This window comes from Pyrgilauda ruficollis, unplaced genomic scaffold (assembly GCF_017590135.1).
Source record: "Pyrgilauda ruficollis isolate IOZ18807 unplaced genomic scaffold, ASM1759013v1 scaffold87, whole genome shotgun sequence".
Lineage (NCBI taxonomy): Eukaryota > Metazoa > Chordata > Aves > Passeriformes > Passeridae > Pyrgilauda > Pyrgilauda ruficollis.
In genome coordinates, this window is record NW_024530710.1 from 128,452 (window position 1) to 146,639 (window position 18,188).

Sequence of the window (18,188 nt, forward strand, 5' to 3'; positions counted from 1 at the left end):
AGCCAGTGCATTTGCTGCAGGGTAAGCACAGGACCAAGGTCAAGAGAGGTTGTCAGATGGGCTCTAAGAAGCGCTCACACTGAAACGTGGTTTCTCAGGGGTAACAGAATCCCCTGCTTTGTGCAGAGACTGCCTGGAAGCTGGCAGCACACACATCAGGTTAATTTTGTTAATGGGTGCTACAGACAGTGCTTCAGAGCAGCTGAAAGTGACAGTTTCTGGAGCACTTATGCACAACAGTAGAAGCAAAGCTGTCAAACCTTTACCTACAGAAGCTGAATGAAGAAAGCTGAATGAAGAAAAGCTGAAACAAAGACTGAGAACATAGCCAGTTGGCAGGGACACCACAAAAGGGACAAAAAGCAATGAATTGTGAGGAAATGAGAACACTCCCATGGTCCCATTGGTCCTGAGAGCATTCCCTCTCCTTGTACTTTTCCAGCCCTTGTTTCATGTGGGAACTGCTGTGTGCACGGAGGGGACATCAGTGCGAGAAGCCTGTACTCCACAAACACCAACACACACTCGCCAGACTGATGTGCTTACTGGTCAAAATGGGGTAAAATGAAGAAAAATGTTTATAATCTAAATATTATGAGAAGCTTAAATCAGAATGATCCAAGCGCCAAGACCTGCCAGAAGCAGAACACTGGGAAGAGATCACCTCTACACAAAAACTAGATATAGTTTTTGTGTAGAGGTGAGAGACCACAGCAAGACCTCAGTCCCCACCTACAGGTCAGAAGCCCTGGGGGTGGTTGGGCACTGGAACAGGATCCCCAGGAAAATGGTCACACCACCAAGCCTGAGAAAATTCATTAAGCATTTGGGCAATTCTTTCAGGAACCTAATGTGATCTTTGGGCTTGTCCTGTGCAGAACCAGGAGCTGGACTTGATGATCCTTGTGGGCTCCTTCCAGCTCAGGATTGTCTCTGATTTTATAAACCCACTGGGCAGCAAAAGAAAGGTCCTGTGCTCAAGAGCTCGAGGTGTAAATAAACATCTCCTGGCTGAAGGAGACGTGTGCCAGCCACAATTATATAGCAAGTCAGTGATAAACCCAAATTTTTGTCTTCTTGACTGCCTATCTAATGGCTAAGGTACTTGTTTGGGATGTCTGTCAGATGGACAAGGCTAGATACAGAGGCAGAGAGAGGCAAATGTAAATGTACATAAAGAATATATTGCTGTATATATGAGAGGAACATTGAACTTCCTGCTTTTGTGGCTAATGGAACACTTTCTGAAATAAGAGATTTCCAGGGGAAAATGATACGCAAGATCAGCAGCTTCCAGGAAAACACCAATTTATTTCAAATGTGATAGGACATCGTAAAAATGCAGTCTTTCAAAATTTTTAGCTCATTTTCTGTCAGAGGTTTTAGCTTTTTGGTTGGAAGTGATACATTTGAGCAGTCAGAACATTGCCGGAAAATAACTTCAGAACAATTTTCTGAAAAGTTTCCAAAACAGTTTCCACCTGAGTCAGGACAAGACCAAGCTGAGGGTCCAGGGTTGTATTGGGATATTTTTCATTAGTCAACTCTAGTACAGCCAGGGAAAATGTACAGCCAGGGTACGTCAGTAAACCAACCAACAACGCAGCTGCATGGGAATATGTGGCCATACCCTTTGCAAACAAGGCCATGCATGTACATGCCAACACAATCACTCTGCTTGGATTTGCCAGGAGAAAATGGAATGTAAAGTAGTCTGTAAATAGCCAATAAATCTTGATCCCTGTATTTTATGTGTTTCTACCTTAGTCAGGAAGGAACTTGGGTTTTTTAAAACCTGGAGATAATGCAGCTAGCTCAAATGTGATGTTTTAGTGGAAGAGAGAATGAAAAGGTTTTGATTGTTCTGGCATTCCCTAGAGAGGGTCTTATCTTCAAATAAACCTTTTTAAGAGCTTCAACCTTATTTTTAAAGAAAAACAAACACATCCAGAAACTTAGGCAGACCTTTCCTGTTTAGTAGAGAAACATTCCCAAAAAGTAACATCAACAGAAAAAAAAGATCATGTAGGTGATTGAAACAACCAAACCTATAGCTCCTCTCTCTAATTCCATTTACTAAGCAAGCGGTATGCCTACAGTGTAGGCAATTAGTCTTTGATGTAAAGACTAATTGTTATTTTTAACAGAAAAAGAGACTACAGTTAGGTGGCAGACCTTTCAAGATTTGGGGCAAAAAATCAGGAGTAAAAACTTCCTTTCTCAGCTTCATCCTTATCCCCTGAAAATTATTTCCAGTGTTTTCACCGAGACTTGTAGCACTCAGTGCAGATATGTCATAAATCTGATGAACATGCTGTCTGCTCAGAACAGTTTGTTCAGCTCTGGGTCTAATTCTGTGTTGCAGTGTGCAAAAATTGTCATGGTTTATAGGGAAGCTCTGCTAGCATTGAAGGCCTTTTATTTTATCTTTTTTTGTGAGGGGAAAATATGACTTTGCTAAAAGAATGATTCCACTAGGCAGCCCTAAAGGCTGAGAGGACTGTAATGTATAGTTGACTTCAGAAGCATAAACAGTCGGTGCTTCGTCTTTCTGCCAGGACATTGGCTTTCTCCAAAAACACCATCAGTCTCCATTTGAATGTGTGCACAGCTGTAATGCTTGAGGACACTGAGTGAAGTGTCATGTATTAAACATTTGTGATTGTTTTTCACTGGACTGTGACCTGAATTTAGTAACATCTGAATGACGGCTACTACCAACAGGATATCCCAATGAGTGAGAGGAAGATCCTGTGTCAGTGCATTTGCTGGAGCTAGACCAGCTGCATTTCTCTTTTGTTTAATACGTTCAAAAGTCTGCAAGGAAATCATCTGTAATGGGGAGAGTGCCAGAGCTTATCAGAGAGATAAGAAAGCGCCTAAGTTTCCTGGACCTCGTTGTACTTGGGAACACTCATTGCATGATTATGGCATGCACTGGCAGAGCTGAGACAGTAAATGCAACTGAGTCTTCAAATCTGTCTTGTTGGACACTGTATGGTCCTCATGTTTCCTATTCCTCTGGCACAGCTGACCCTTCAGTCAGGATCAAGATATACTTTGAAATGAAACCCTGGGTTATTTTTATCTTTGCTTCTTTTCTCCAAGGTAAGTTCTCTGTATAAAAAATCCTGTTACTATCAGGCATTCTTCTCCAAGACTCATTTTCTGATGAGCTAAGAAGAACTGGAATGTAATAGCCATTAATTAGTGTTTTTCTTCAAAGTGCTAATGGTCAACTCCATTGGTCATTTCTCTACCACAATGACCTCAGATAATTGTTATATGTCAGTCTGTACAACGAAATTGTGCTTGATCTTGATCTGAGTACTTTGAAAAGCACTTTAGCAAAGACATACAGTGTGACTGTTTGCCATAGCAAGAGACTGGACTCATAACCCAAAGGGCACTGACCTCTTTCATATTTCTAAAAAAGCAAGAGCAGATCTGCCCCAGTTTAAAGCCTTCTTTGGTAGCAGCACTGATGTGTTCCTACAAGGCCTGCAGTCATGTGAGGGCAAAACAATTGCAACAGGACTGTGTGAAAGTGAAGGACCTTTTAATGAACTCTCGTGTTTGGACTGTGTGCAGGGCCTGAGTCACATCCATGTATTAAAAAGTTCACCACATTTGTTAGGAAAGAAATGAAATGCACATCTCTGTTCTACTTAATCACAGAGCCAAGAGCTGTTGAAAGGGACAAAGTTCCATCAATGTAATATTTTGTCAGACTGATGAATTAACAGAGAAGGTTAAAAATGATAACAAAAAGAAATTTGGCCTCAAAAAAAAAATCATTGTTATAATTACTTCAGTTTTACCTAGAAAGCTTTAACAGGTTGAAGAACTTTAGAAAATAAACAAAATGCTTTCTATCCTGAATTGTTTTGTCCTATCTGAATTCCTTTTCTTACTGTTTCCAGAGCAGTTTCCATACCAAAAAGTAGTGAAACACACCACGCTTTATTGACATTGACTTCCTTCCTGTGTTTGCTTGAGTTATTCTTATGACACTTCTCTTCCTTCTTCTAATCAATGAGCATTTAGTGAGCAAACACAGAAATACTTGCCCACAGCACATTCAGATCAGGGACCAACACAGTCAATCAGCCAGATGGCAGGTCCAGAAATAAGCTCTGATCACAAGGCAAGGTGATATGGCATTTCAAGACCTCAGCATTTTAGTTTACAGCAGCAATGTACTTTCAATATGAATTTTCCAATTGTTCCTAGTAGCTGCCCTTTGGTTTAGCAGTGCCAAGGGCCTCAGAACCATGATCTGTATTTCTTTCAGACAAAACAAAAGCAGAAGATTCTGTCTGCAAGTGTTCTCCAACTGCAAATGGTTGTTCAAACAATAGAGCCAGAAAAGGGTCAATTGCTGTACAACCTGTGCAGCATATATGAATGTGGGCTTAGGGAACTCAGCATGCAATTATTTTTTCTCTACAGATCTGCTGAATCCACTCTGAATCTGCACTGGTCCCACTAAGCTCTCCTGGTAGTCAAAGGAAAGAAATGGAAATTTCTAAGAAATTAGCCATATCACCTGAATTGTTTTTCATATCAAATTACATATTAAATCAACCATGCTGCAGAAGCAGACATTTCTTTCCACTGAATTTAGGCAGCTGACTTGGTGGCAACTATTCTTGGTCAGATGGGCTTCACCTTAGACAGTGTGAAATCCAAGTGCACTGAGAGAATTGTATAGGCTTAAAGCCTCATAACTTGTTTATTGAATATCTGATTAAGTTCACTTGACTGATCCCCTCAGTGACTAATTTTATTTATGTGCTCTGCTTGCTGGGCTCCACATACCCCTCATTTGTCACTCAATTAAAAGAGGTGTTTGGTTATCCAAGCCTTTTCCCACTGTCTTTTTCTCATGGGAGACCTTGTCCATGACAGATCAATATAGACTTATGTTAATGCTAGAAATGGCTTAAAATGCACCAGTGACTTCCCTGAAGATTTCAGAAGTCTTAAGACCAAAACTAGTGCTTGTTTTGGGAGATCTGCTGCTCCTTGGAAGACCGAGTGGGAAAATGCTCGGGGGATGTCCTGGTCTTCCATTGCACAATTAACATACGTATAAAATTGTTATAAAATTGTCTTGTCTTACTGGCACGTTTATACTTTTGGCAGCTTTGATCCTTGCCTCGTCTAGAACCTGTCCTCCTTTCCATGAAAGGCTGTTCCCCTCTCATCCTCCTTCGCAGGGCTGCTGCCCGTCCCCAGGCAGGCGGTGTCACTGTTGAGCAAGGCACAGCTCTTCCTTTCTTAGAGAGGTGAGCGCTGAGAACGAAAGGGATTTGCTCACAGCACAGGACATGAATGACTAAAACACGTAGTCTCACCTCTCTGTTGGTAGTGCCAGAACACTTAATCCACTGCTTCTTTTGTAGCTGTGATAGATATTGAGAAATTAGACCCATTTCAAACCAGTACTGCAAAATACGTGTTAAAGTCACAGGAACTGACTTGACCACAGAACAGAGCTACAGGAGAGCAGGTCTCCAGAGGTCCTGAAATAGATTCCTTTCTTTGTGGAGCGAGACAAATGGCCCATCAACATGACTACCACAAAAGAATCACTGAAAGATGTGTTTGGAAAATGGGTTTAGATGAACTAAGACATTTCAGAGTCAGAGGTACAGTTTTATTTATAGCAGCTAGGGCAGAAGGAACCCACCCCAAGGCTGGCCATGTCAAATCTCTACTGGGTGCTCTGCCTTTCACAGACACTCTTTAGTTTTGGGTCCTAACCAGAGGTGAGTCCAGGAGACAGCTCTGTTCACTGAGATAATAGTGCCCAATTAATGAAGCAGGTTGCTAAGGACAGATGGGGAATTGCTAGGTCCTCTTCCCAGGCATCTCTGACCCTCATCTCTCTGGACAGAGACATTTCCCTTCTAGCAAAATAACTGATTAGGATCATTGCTTTCTACCACAACACCAAAACATGAAGTGCCTTAGTGCACTCTAATCACCTTCTGTATGGTATCAAATGCCACCTCCTGATACTGATGCCTGTGGCTTCACTATTACACTTATACCCCCATCAGGTTTTATCACATATCAGTCTTATTGGAGCTCAGCCATGCTGTACTCTTTTGGTAGCTCTGCCAGTGGCCAGTATTTTCATCAGATGCCTCCTGTTCCTCAATCTAACTTTCCTTTCCAGATTGTTTCTACTGTGGGCCTCCAGTTTGAGGACTTTTTTGATTGAAAGTGAAATATTGCAGGAGCAACAAAACCTGTCTCTCAAAACTCCTTATTTCCAGTTATTGTCTTACTGTGTCATATATAACCTGAACAGGTGTTTCAGGGTAAGAACTCCACATTTTATGTTCATATTCAAGAAAACGTACTTCTGTAGTTGGGGAGATAAGGTACTCCACATCTGACAAAAACATACATGAGCTTCATCATGACCATCCCCAACTAAAGAGTGAAATGTCTCAGTCTCTAATTAGCCAAAGAATTTTTCTATGCCCATGCAATCTGCATTGACAATATAGTTACAGCAAGAAGGGTTCATAGTTGTCACCATTTGACACAGGAGCTCACCAGGGTTTAATAAAGAGTGAGAAAACATGGACATCCTTGTGCCAAGAGCAGAGGCCTTCCTCATCCTGGAGGAGTGCAGCCAGATAGACTCTGTCTCAGAAGTGTCTGGGGTTAAGCCAAACTGTTTAGTAAGTTAAGTTCAGGTGGAGGAGGAAAAGCGAGAAAGGAAGAAGAAACTCATGTTAAATGACAGGCCAGTGCTTAGGACACTCACTTCAGCCACAGAAGCAATAGTTCACCTCCCTTTTTCAAACCAAGCTAAGCTGACACCATTCTGCCTCTGCTGTCATAGCTAAATGCCCAGTGAATATTTATGTCTAGGCTTGGTTCTTATCCTTATGATAAGGGGGAAAAAATGGTGGATATACTTTTTTTCTTTTTCCTACCTTCAGGTAAGAAAAAAAAGCAACTTTAGAAACCTTGTTCTTTTTTTTTTTTTTTTTTTTTTTTTTTAAATTTTGCCCTCTCTGTTTTGTGAAAGAGAGCTCTTTGTTTTAGGACAACCCTACTTCCAGTTAATGCCACTTAACACCATAAACCATTTGTCTGACAATGGAGTGGAACTGATTGCATCCTACAGAAAGGAGCACTGCACAAACACACCAGTCTGCTCCTGCTAACAGGATCCAGGGGGCTGATGCTTTCTGTGATAAATGTAAAACTTCCCTTTCCTCTCTGCTGAGTGAAACAGCACTGTCCTTGAAGGAAGTGAGGCTTCAGATTAACACTTAGTAGCATTTAATCCCCGACGAAAAAAATATACTTGTATATCTTCTTGTGGCAATACTACTGCCCAGGCCTGTAATTAGCTGCATCCCTGGACTCTTTTGTTGGTTATTTTACTGTAATGGGACATAGCTGAGGCCACAGATCTATTGAAATAAGCACCATACAAGCAGATCACAAATTGCATGTTCTCTGTCCCAAACAGTAACCTGCCAAAGGTCACACTAGAAATTACAGGCAAAGGAGAGAACCCAAATCTCCTGTATCCTCAGTCTACTCCATTAATCAAAAGACCTTCTCCCTCTCTCCTTAATTTCTATGGCTCAGTGACAGTTTTCCCAAAACACGAGATGAAATAAATTACACATGAGATGGAAAATGTGCATTATCAAAGAACAGAGCTGGGAGTACAATCGTGTGTGTTGGTAGGAGGTTGTTTGGATTTTTTTGCTGACACAGATGAAATGCAAAATAGGAGAAATCTGGTTAGCCTAAGATGTCAGGTGATGCACTGAGGGAAGCAGATCAATAAAAAGCTTTATGTTAGACTTTGCATGCCAAGACAGCAGCTATGAAAAGACAATGGGGTATCATGAGAAAAATAAACACATGGTTAAATGCATGACTGGAAAAATGAACTTCATGAAGGTTATTGAAAAACTGAAGAGGTTTTTACTGAGATAGAAAAGGAATACTCACTTTACAAAGGAAAATAATTTTTGCTGAAGATAAAAAACAGGCCTTCAAATAAACACCTTCCTCTCTGCCCAGAGAGAGCATCCGTTTCACGTTCTCAGTCAGAAACGGAGAAGAATAAAACATTTTGGTGAATGAAATCTTCATCAGCCAGATGGTTAATAAAGTTGATATCCTTTTAAATTCACCTCTGGGTCTTGCACAGATGGAGGAGAGTAAATTCTAGATTATCTCAATGGAGTTTGTATATACACTTCTAAAGAGTGAAAGGGGTTTCCCCTCTTCTCTGGGAAAAGTAAATGTGAGATGCACAGGTGAGACCCTAAAACATCAATACCATGAGCAAGCAAGGGTGACAGTAACAGAGTTGCCACAGGTACTTTTTGATGAAACTGCCTGATAAAAACTGTGGAAAAGGTAAAGAAATTGGCATCTTTCATACAGCAATACAAATTAGAGGACAAAGGTTTGAGCCAGTATTTTCAAGGAAAAATTTATCCACTACAACCTCCCATAGGATGATCACTTCAGTATTTTGCTTGCTTTTAGTCTTGATGCTTCTCAGAGAAGTAAAAGTGTAAGTATTTCTGTTCAGTGGATGAGGAAACCAAGACAGAGGGAGACTGCATGAGCTGTGTTCAGTCACACAGGAGCTCTAGAACTCTGCCAGCAGTAGCAGTGGGACTACACTCCTCCTCAGCTTCCATCAGAGGTTAAAACTGGGGGTGTTATACATCTGAGATCAATTTTTAGGGTTGCAGGAGCAGATCCACCAGCCGTTAAGTACAAAGTTTCCAGTATTGAGCCACACAACAAGTAATGCACTCATGGCACCTAGGGTCATGTGCTGGGGAGAAGAGGTAAGAAGCTGCCATTTCAAACTATTTCTAATATCACAGCCCTCAGCTGGTGCAGAGAACACCACCACAGACCTCTGAGATGGAGCTGGATGGCTGTGTCCTCAGCAGTGTCTGGCAGGTGGCTGTCACACAAAAGAGGTGTCCCCAGGTCCCCCTGTTGAAGACACGGCTGCTGCAGTGATGAGGGCAGCAGCTCAGTGGACCTCAAATGTAAACTGTGAGATTTGTCTGTTCTCTGCCATAGAACAGTAAGCCACCTAAGTGTTTAGGATCAAGCTAGAAAGAATAAAGGCTTGCCAAAAACCTGTTGTGTCTTCCCAACACATCTTCATTTCTGAAAGCGGCGACCAAAATATCCTTTTGATTCTTAGATAGAATTCCTTCAGAAATAAAATATGTCTTTATATTAGAGGAATAACAGGTTATCAGATGAGAACTTACATCAGACCCAATAGAGAGGGAGGTACATGAAATCTTTAATTACTTTTGAAAATTTTCTATTCTCATTTGGTGATAGTAACACAAGACAAAAAGCCAAGCAGCAACAAAACTGAGTAGGAAGGGATATCAGTGTATGCTAACAGCATCCTGGCACTGTTGAATGTGCATTTACAGACAGAGCACTCACCAGGCAGCTCATGCTTTTATGCCTTGCAGTGCATTGCTTCCTTTCAGCTGTATGGACAACAGTGGAGACATGCCTGCATCTACACCAGCTAGCTGGTGTATGGCACCAAACTTATTCTCCCTCTTTCAACTCTGTCTGCCTACCCAGGAAAACACTGAATATCTGGTTTGACATGTACACAGTCCTGTTTGCAGCTCTAGGGCTGAGCTGGTAAATGTGTTCCCAGTAGGATCATTTAGTCCTTTTCTGTTCCCTAGGGAAGTGAAGGCCATAAGGGAATTAATGAAGCAATGCTAAAAAGTCATGTCATAAAATCATTGATTGGTTTGGATTGGAAGAGAATGTATAGATCACATCACTCCAAATTTCCCCTATCATAGGCAGGGAACCTTCCTCTGCCTGCTCAGAGTCTGGTCTTGAACAGCTTCAGGGATGGAACATCAACAGCTTCTCTGGGCAGCCTGTTCCCCTGCCTCCCCACCCACACAGTAAAGGATTTCTTCCTCAAATCTATCTAACTCTACCCACTTTCAACTTAAAGCCATTCTCCCTTGTCCTATCACTGCACGGTCTTGTGAAATATTCCTCTTTGGCATTCTTGTAAACTCTCTTTAGGAACTGGAAGATTCTCTAAGATCTCCTCAAAGCCTTCTCTCCAGCCTGAACAACACCAATTCCCTCAGCCTGTAACTCCGATCTCTGGATTCAAAGTCCAAAAGAAAATGTCAGCATAAACCAGCAAGGACTAACCAGAAGGGGACAGACCAAGCTGAACAATCTTTGCCACTTGTCTACGCTCCAAAACAAGGGAGGGAGAAGAGAAAGACGTGTCAGTCAGACCCTTGGCTCCAGTGGTTTCCTGTGCCTTGTCAAGGTCAGAAGGACATAGTCCCTCCCAAGTGAAAGGAGAGAGACACACGGTGTCACAGAACTGCTCTTGTAAATGGCATTTCATGCTCCAGGGTATAAATGAACCTGCAGACCAACACCCTTCCTCCCTGCAACATGCTCTTGGGCTTCCACCAGTTGCTACCAGTAGCCCCTTTATCTTTCTTCCTTTTCCTTGAGTGACAGAACACAGTGTATCCCCCTCAACATCAGAGCTGCCACTGGTGATGCTCAGAACTATTGATTTCAGCAATGCTTCAGAGCTCTCCAGCCAGCAAGGAGTTTTACTCATTGCACTAGGTGGCAAGACCACAAAAGAACAAAGAGGAAAATGGGTTTCCATGTAATTGTGGAGGGAATGGGGAATGCAAAGCCTGAAAAGCAAAATTACACCCTCAGGCTGTTGTGAGCATTGTTATGCAAATCAGCGTGAAGGCAGGGAGGATTTTCTTCCAAGATCCTAGCAATGCCCACAGACATCAATTTTTAATTAGAAATTATCTGAAATATTAAACATGCCCTTGCTGAAACACCTGTGAGAGTCCCCATTCCTCCACTGGGTTGGACAATACACAGCTCAGTGTCCAGATCCAACAGGGCTCAGTGCAGTGAACAGTCCCACTACGGTGAGTGAGAGAAGGCCTTTAAGGAGCAGCCGAGGGAATGCTGGATGACACACAAAGATCAGATTTGTTCCCTGCAGAACACACTCCTTGTACATGCTGTGATGAAAGAAATTTTTTCATCAAGAAAGCAACAGCAACACCAATGGCTTTGAAAAGCTCCAAGAAGCTTGTTCAGGAAAATGGTTAAGGTAAGCTTATGTTCAAACATTTTGTGAATATTTTGGCCAGGTTTATAGCTTCTGCTCCACTGAATACCAGCTTCTGTATGGTAACAAATAACAAACAAATAAACAGACAAATAAATATTCCAAGATCTTACATCTGTCAGTATTTTTATCCCTCTTGTGTTCTGGAGCATTTAAGGTATGCTGAAACTTGACGGTGCAGACAAATACATCAAAGCTGTAAGTGTCTATATGTTTTCAACACATCTTTTAATAGTGGAAGAATATTTTACCAAAGAAACTCTACTAGGTGAACTCAGTCTCCAATTGACATTAAATCTGGCACTTCAAACATATCTCTTTCTTGCTCATTCTCACAGGAACTCTGGGTCCATCCTGGAGCCATAATAGAAGGGTTACACCCACACACAAAGAAATTATGTTCCAACCTTTTCCATCTGAAGTTTTTTCAGGAGCTGAGCATACACTCCAGCCCCCTGGTCCTGCTGTACCTTTTTCCCACACCAATATCCCATGAGTGTCTGTAGCTCAGGAAAGTTATGGCTGTCATGCACAGATATTTTAGCTAGCTTTAGATGTGAGTAGTGCATTCATCCCCAAATACAAGAAAACAACCAGGTGGCAGATACAGGATTCAAACTTAGAATTCGATCTCAGTGGTACAGAAAACTATAAATTGCACAAGGCTGAATCATCCTCTGCTAACAGTGAGTTGTATCTGACTTGGGGTGGTAGGAATGCATTGTACACGAAGTAAAACAGGTCATTAGGGAAAACTGCAAGGGTGGAAGCTGACTGTGAATTTTGATCAAGGTAAAGATTTCTGCATGACATTCTCAATTCCAAAGCTGTTTTAAGATACCTAAGCAATTACATGGACTTGTTATTATGAATTTTATCTCTGTTACATCCCTCTAGGGCAAGTAGTATTCAATTTCCTCTCCCAGATGGCAAATAACTATAGTAGATACATCATAAGTGACCTGAGAACAGGAACATAAATATCTGGGAGTCTAGGCTTCCTGAAGGTCCTTGTGCTGTCCTTCCCTCTACTCGCTTCTTCCACCAGCAGAGTCAGAGCTGCAGTCTGAGCTGTCTCTATCCAAACATCACAGATGTGTTTGCAGACTCAGCTGCACAGTGACACTGCTGGGGTGACACAGAAGGTGACATGCAGCTCACTCTCTGCCACACTGAGAAGCTGCAGCTTCTGATACACGGTGGGCTCTACAGGATGAAGAGCTGGCTGCATGCAGAGAGGTAGCTCTGTCTGTCAGCTCCTTCTCAGCCTGCCCTGATAAACTCAGCCAATTACACTAATGGAAAAAATGCTTCAAAGTTCTGCCAGTGGTTTGGCTTTCCTGTGTTTTTCACCCTTTAATTTCAAAAAATAAATGCTTAGAGGTCACCCTGGCCTGATTAAATCACAGAAATATACAGTGTCTGTTTTCAAAATTTGGTGACTACTAATTAATTTATGTCATCAAACAATTATTTTCTACCTCGTTAGCCCATGAAATGTGAAGATTGTGTCAGCACTTTTGCTGGCAGTCTCGCACTCATTAGTTTGTAACCTTGTCCAAAAAGAGACATAGAGAGAGAGAGAGAGAGGGAGAGAATACTATTCAACAACTTGCAATGTGGTTTTGAAGCCACAGGTGCTGCAAACTGGAATTATTTTCACATTTCCCTTGGTGCTAGATGACTGAACCACCACAAATTGGAAATATCTCTCACTCATGATTTGATGACTAATATATCATGAAAGGGGGAGTGGGGAAGTGAAGTGAAGGACAAGGGGAGGGCTGTTCTGCACACGCATTCCGTAACCAAGTGTCATCATGTACTCAACCTGAAGGACTCACACAAGGTATTTGGGTCAGGTGATGGGGTTTTCACTTCTCACATTACATGACAAGGATCTGAAACAGCTCTGCATAGGAAATTGTGGGACACCGCAGTCCATCTACCAGGCAGAAGTGTAAAGGGAGGTAAACTTGAGCTACCTGGCCCAACAAAGCCCTGCCAACATTCATGTACATCCAAGGAAGTTTCCCTCATTTTACTGCATATAAAAATAGCAGATGGTCATTGTGATCAGTTAAATGTGCCTGAGTAGTAGTCTTTTGTCCTTGACTGTTTGCTGACTTTCAGTATGTTAGTTGTTCACCTGATTTATTTTTTAATGTTTCCTTGCCCAGACTTTTTAGTTAATCTGTGTTAAGATTGATGTACCTCACCATTTTAATTTTGAACCACATTGTTCTGCAGTAACACTGGTCTTTTAGTGCAGTGCAGAATTCAGTGCATGGAAAATAGTTTCATTAGAAAACATTAAAAAAAATCTGCAAGGGGCATCTGTTTGTCAAGAAAATTGAAACATCTGGACAGGGCACAATTTTTCTTCTTGCTGCTCAGCTTAAGATCAATTCTTTGAGTCTGAGTTCCCATTGTCCCATGTAGGATGATCATTCTTGATGAATTGAATCTTTTCACTTTCTAGGACCCTTCAGTCATGGAAGATAAAGCCTACCAAAGAAACAAAACTGAAGTACAATGTGCGCAAACTGCATTTCTTATTGATCATCTCAGATCAAATGATACTTTTGTCAAAAGAGTTATTCTGGTCTTGGATATAAAGCCACCACTGACCACCTACTCTGGTGCTGGTGACACTCCTGCTTCCAACAGAAGGTTGGACAGGTGATTTCCAGAATCTCCTCCAAGAAAGCTTTTATGGTTATGTAAATGTCTAAGTGGTGCTGAAGTGACATTGCACCCTAATTTATTCCATTTACTGTCTTCTTGTATCCTGATTTAGACAAAAAAATATTGATGTATTAAAATTACCAGAGAATTTCTGAACTTTTATGAGAATTACTCAGGTTTTAGACAGGATTTGACTTGCTTTAACTACCACTTAATAGTCATGTCTAGTGGCTAAGAATTCCAGGAAAAATAGCAATTTGGGGAAAGAAGGACGTGAGTTCAAGGTCGGCAGTGATGACTTGGGAGAACTTCCATTGCCACAACCTAGGGAATCTTGACAGATTTACTCATATTTTACTTATACCTTGTGCTCCTCAAATATAAAGAAAGGAGAGTAGCCAAATAACATAATTAAATTCTAAAAATCAGCGATATGAACATTCCTCACTGTGTCACTAAAAGACACTGGAACATTTTCAGTCTAATGAAATTTATTTCAAATACTCATTGAAGAGAAAACACTACAGAAAACACTAAAGAAGGGTTTCCAGTGCATAAGGCTGCTATTAAAGCTCAGGGCATTCTGTTCATGTCTGATCTAAGAAAGAAAAGGATGATTTTCTGCAAAGATTTTTTGTGACTTTTCCCTTTTATAAATTTCTCCCAGTTTTTTGTCCTAACATCAGTGCCAAATAAACATGAGTTTTGAGGTTTGATATGTGACAGACTTATAGAATTGACAGTGTAAAAAAGTAATTCAGAAGCTGAAATATCAAGTTTTCTTCATTACCTGCACAGGAAAATCCCCCAGTTTAGTAGCTTAAAATCTAAAGAGATGTGAAACTCAGCAGTTTCAGTTCACAGAATGTAATGAAAACATTATTTTGATTTGCATAGAGTCACATTTATATAGCTGCTTTAGAGTTTCATATTCAAAGAAATAAGACATTCTTGTATCCAAACCAGGGTAAAATACTGGGTCCAGTTAACCCAGAGGTATCTGTGAAACTCATTGGTTGGTTGAAATTTGCTGAAACTGGTAAATTCATATCGGTGAATTTCCCTGCAAGTCTTTTGATGTTAATGATGAAATGTCAAATGATTCTCCCCCACAAAGTACAATAGATTTTAACTATAGTTAAATAAATAGTTAAAACAAGAAATAAAACAGTCCCTGGTAAAAATTACATAAAATCTAAGGGACAGTAATAGAGAATTATAACACATCTCCACATTTTATGAGTTTTCTCATTAAGCTCCACAGCAGAGATAAACTTCTCAGTTAAATTCTATGGTAGGATACTAAAGAAAATCTATATTATTTTATCACACCAGCGGTTGCATGTTCATGGCAAGATTAGGACACATTGTTCTAAGTAGTGTATTAGCATATATTGTACAGACCAATACCTGAAAGTTAGACTTAACCAAAAAAACTTCCACCCTAACTGAAACGTTTGAATAACTGAAATTTTTAATCAGCTATACAACATTTATATTTATCTTCCATAAAGAAATTATTAAAAATCATATTTTTATAAAAAACATATACTTCTTTCAAAGTATATGTTCCTGGTTTTTTTGAAAGCTGTTCTACCTCCTTGCAATCTCTGGTCCTCTTAAGTAGATGTAAATATCCAAAAACATATTTGCAGGAACAAAATTTACCTTAAGGCTGACAGCATGCCTAAGCACTATCACTGCAAAGAATCTTTCTGGTGGCATGATACAAACACCTGAAAAGAAGGAGTTAATAAATCAATATCTCTTTGACCATAATACAATATCACTTCTCTTATAAAGTAGGTGTTTACTTCTTGTGGAAAACCAGTTCATTTTTTTAAGTAGTGGTACTCTTTTAGGAATTTGTGGGTGCAATACTGAAAGCCCACAGGTTGGTTTCTTCTGTTTCTTCCATTAAATATTTATTTCCAGTAAATAGACAGAATTTCCCAGAGTCCCCAGATAGTCACAGCAACAGTCACAGCATCAGTCACACTGATGAGTCTTGGGCAGGGACTGACGTTTTCAGCACTGGAAAATCAGCCAGCGTTACAAGGAGATCCCCTTGCTTTAAATTATGAAAAACAAGAGAGATAATGAGATTGGTGTCCCTCTCCCACCATGTCCCATGCTCCCCTTCCCTCCCCACTGCTCATTTAGCAAAAACAGTGATAAAAAATAAAAGAAGTTCTGTTTTCTACCAACAAGCTTTGAACCCACTCAGTTCACCTTCCTGTATGTACTTTCTACTGCTTTTTCTGAGCTTTGTACTTCCTGAACCACAGAAGTACCTACACACTGTTTCCTGTCATTAAGATGTGAGTATAAGCTTTAACATAATTTGAGTGTTCAGACCTCCAGTGGCCTAATTCTCCTCTCTCTTGCATCAGATTTATCACACATTTATTATCACAGATTTATTACTTTTCAGATACTGCTGAATTTTATCAGTGTCCGCTAGCATGGGGCCTAAACACCTCAGGTGAACCAGCCTGGAGAATTTATGCTGTTTATAGCTGCTTTCACTTCCGACACTCATGTGAATGCATGTGATGTGGTTTGGGGTGAGGAGATAACTAGGCAGCATGACGTCCTTGTTGGAGGATATTATTTAAAGTTTATTGCTATGACCAATTTTCCCCCTTCAGCTGTGAATTTACCAAGGTGCTCCGACCCATTAATTGCTTCCAGGCTGGTTTCATGCCAAAGAAAGGTGAACTACACAACTGCCCTAAACAAACTGGAGCTGGAGATGGAAAATATTTCTTTACGTGTTTTTCTACAGAACATGTAATGGGATTTATTATTCCAGGTTGGTCTTTGGCAGATTGCACTACAACAACAACAACAACAACGACCAACACTTACCCTAATTATGAGGCCACCTTCCACCTGATGCTCAGTGATAAGCATCGCTCAAGAAGTAGGAGGTCACACCATGATGCCTTTCCCCACTCTCCTCTCTCCATCATTTGTTTGTAGGACATGTTTGCTTATGGAAATGTGGGATGGTGCCTCTCTAGACCCTACCCTTGAGTCTTGGCTGTGACCCACTTACAACCCACGCTGTGCACGCTGCTGGGAAGGTGGTATTTTCACCTAAATTTCAACAAATTTGTCAGTGTGCAGTAGATGTCAGTACTGAGACACATCCCTTTTTAGGTAAGAAATAACCCTTGTCCTGAAACTAAACTCTATTTATTTTCCCAGTTCTAACCAGAAGCTCAGCTGGGGGACATGGGAATTTTGGTGGTCTGCTGCACAGGCTAAACCCCAATTTTACTGAGGATAGAGGCAGGACTCTCTGGAACTCTACAGGTTCTCTGCCTGTAGAGAACAATTTGTAATTATGATAGCATGTGCCTAAAGTGTTCCTACTGAGAAGAAACTGAAGACTGGAAAATAACCAAACTAAAGTGAAAGAACTCAACTAAACACTGAAATCTGGGGGATAAAAACCCACAAAAATTCCAGCATGATTTCCTGTAGTGCCCCTTAATAAACAAAGCACAAAGACATTGGAAGCTTCAAGTTTGATGAGGTTGAAGCTGGACCAAAAACCAGTACTTACAGAGTACAGGGAAGGTCAGATCCAGTTCATATACGGGGCTGTGGATAGAGGGGTTATGTATTAGAAAATTAGCTGGAAAATGCTAGGTGATATTCCAGTATACTTATATTTATTATGCTTCTTTCAGAAGAACTATAATGTCATTAAAGTGTGAAATACTAAAATTAAATCCTTTAGCACATTTTCCTGAGCAAAAGGAAAAAATAAGCACTGGTTACCATCTATATAAGTGACCCTTGTAAAGGATCAGGTAGAATATCATTAGAGATTTTTAACTTTTTATTTAATGGTGGTGAAGGACAGGTTAGCAGATATTTTTCAAGAAAAAGTTTAATGCCTTTTAATGTTTAATGTTATTCAGGACATTCGGAAAGTTGCATAAATAGGTCCCATCAAGCATAGAAGTTCTTTCTACTGTACATGCAAATTGCAGTACCAGACATGAATAAGGATGCATGTCACTCTGCTGTGGCCTTTGTGTCCTAAAGCTTGCTTGAATCCTTGGATGCAGGATGTTCTTGGAACTGCTGGATATGTTATATAGATACAGCTATAGATACAGTTGAAGTTAATGTGATTCAACATATTCTCTAATCTTTCAAAAGTTATGTATTGACAGTCACTGCAGCCACGCTTCCACCAGAAAGTTTTGTGTAGAAGTTTTGTTCTGCTGACAGTGAAGGGGAAGTTAATTTTAAAATATTATTTACTTATTTCTCCCCA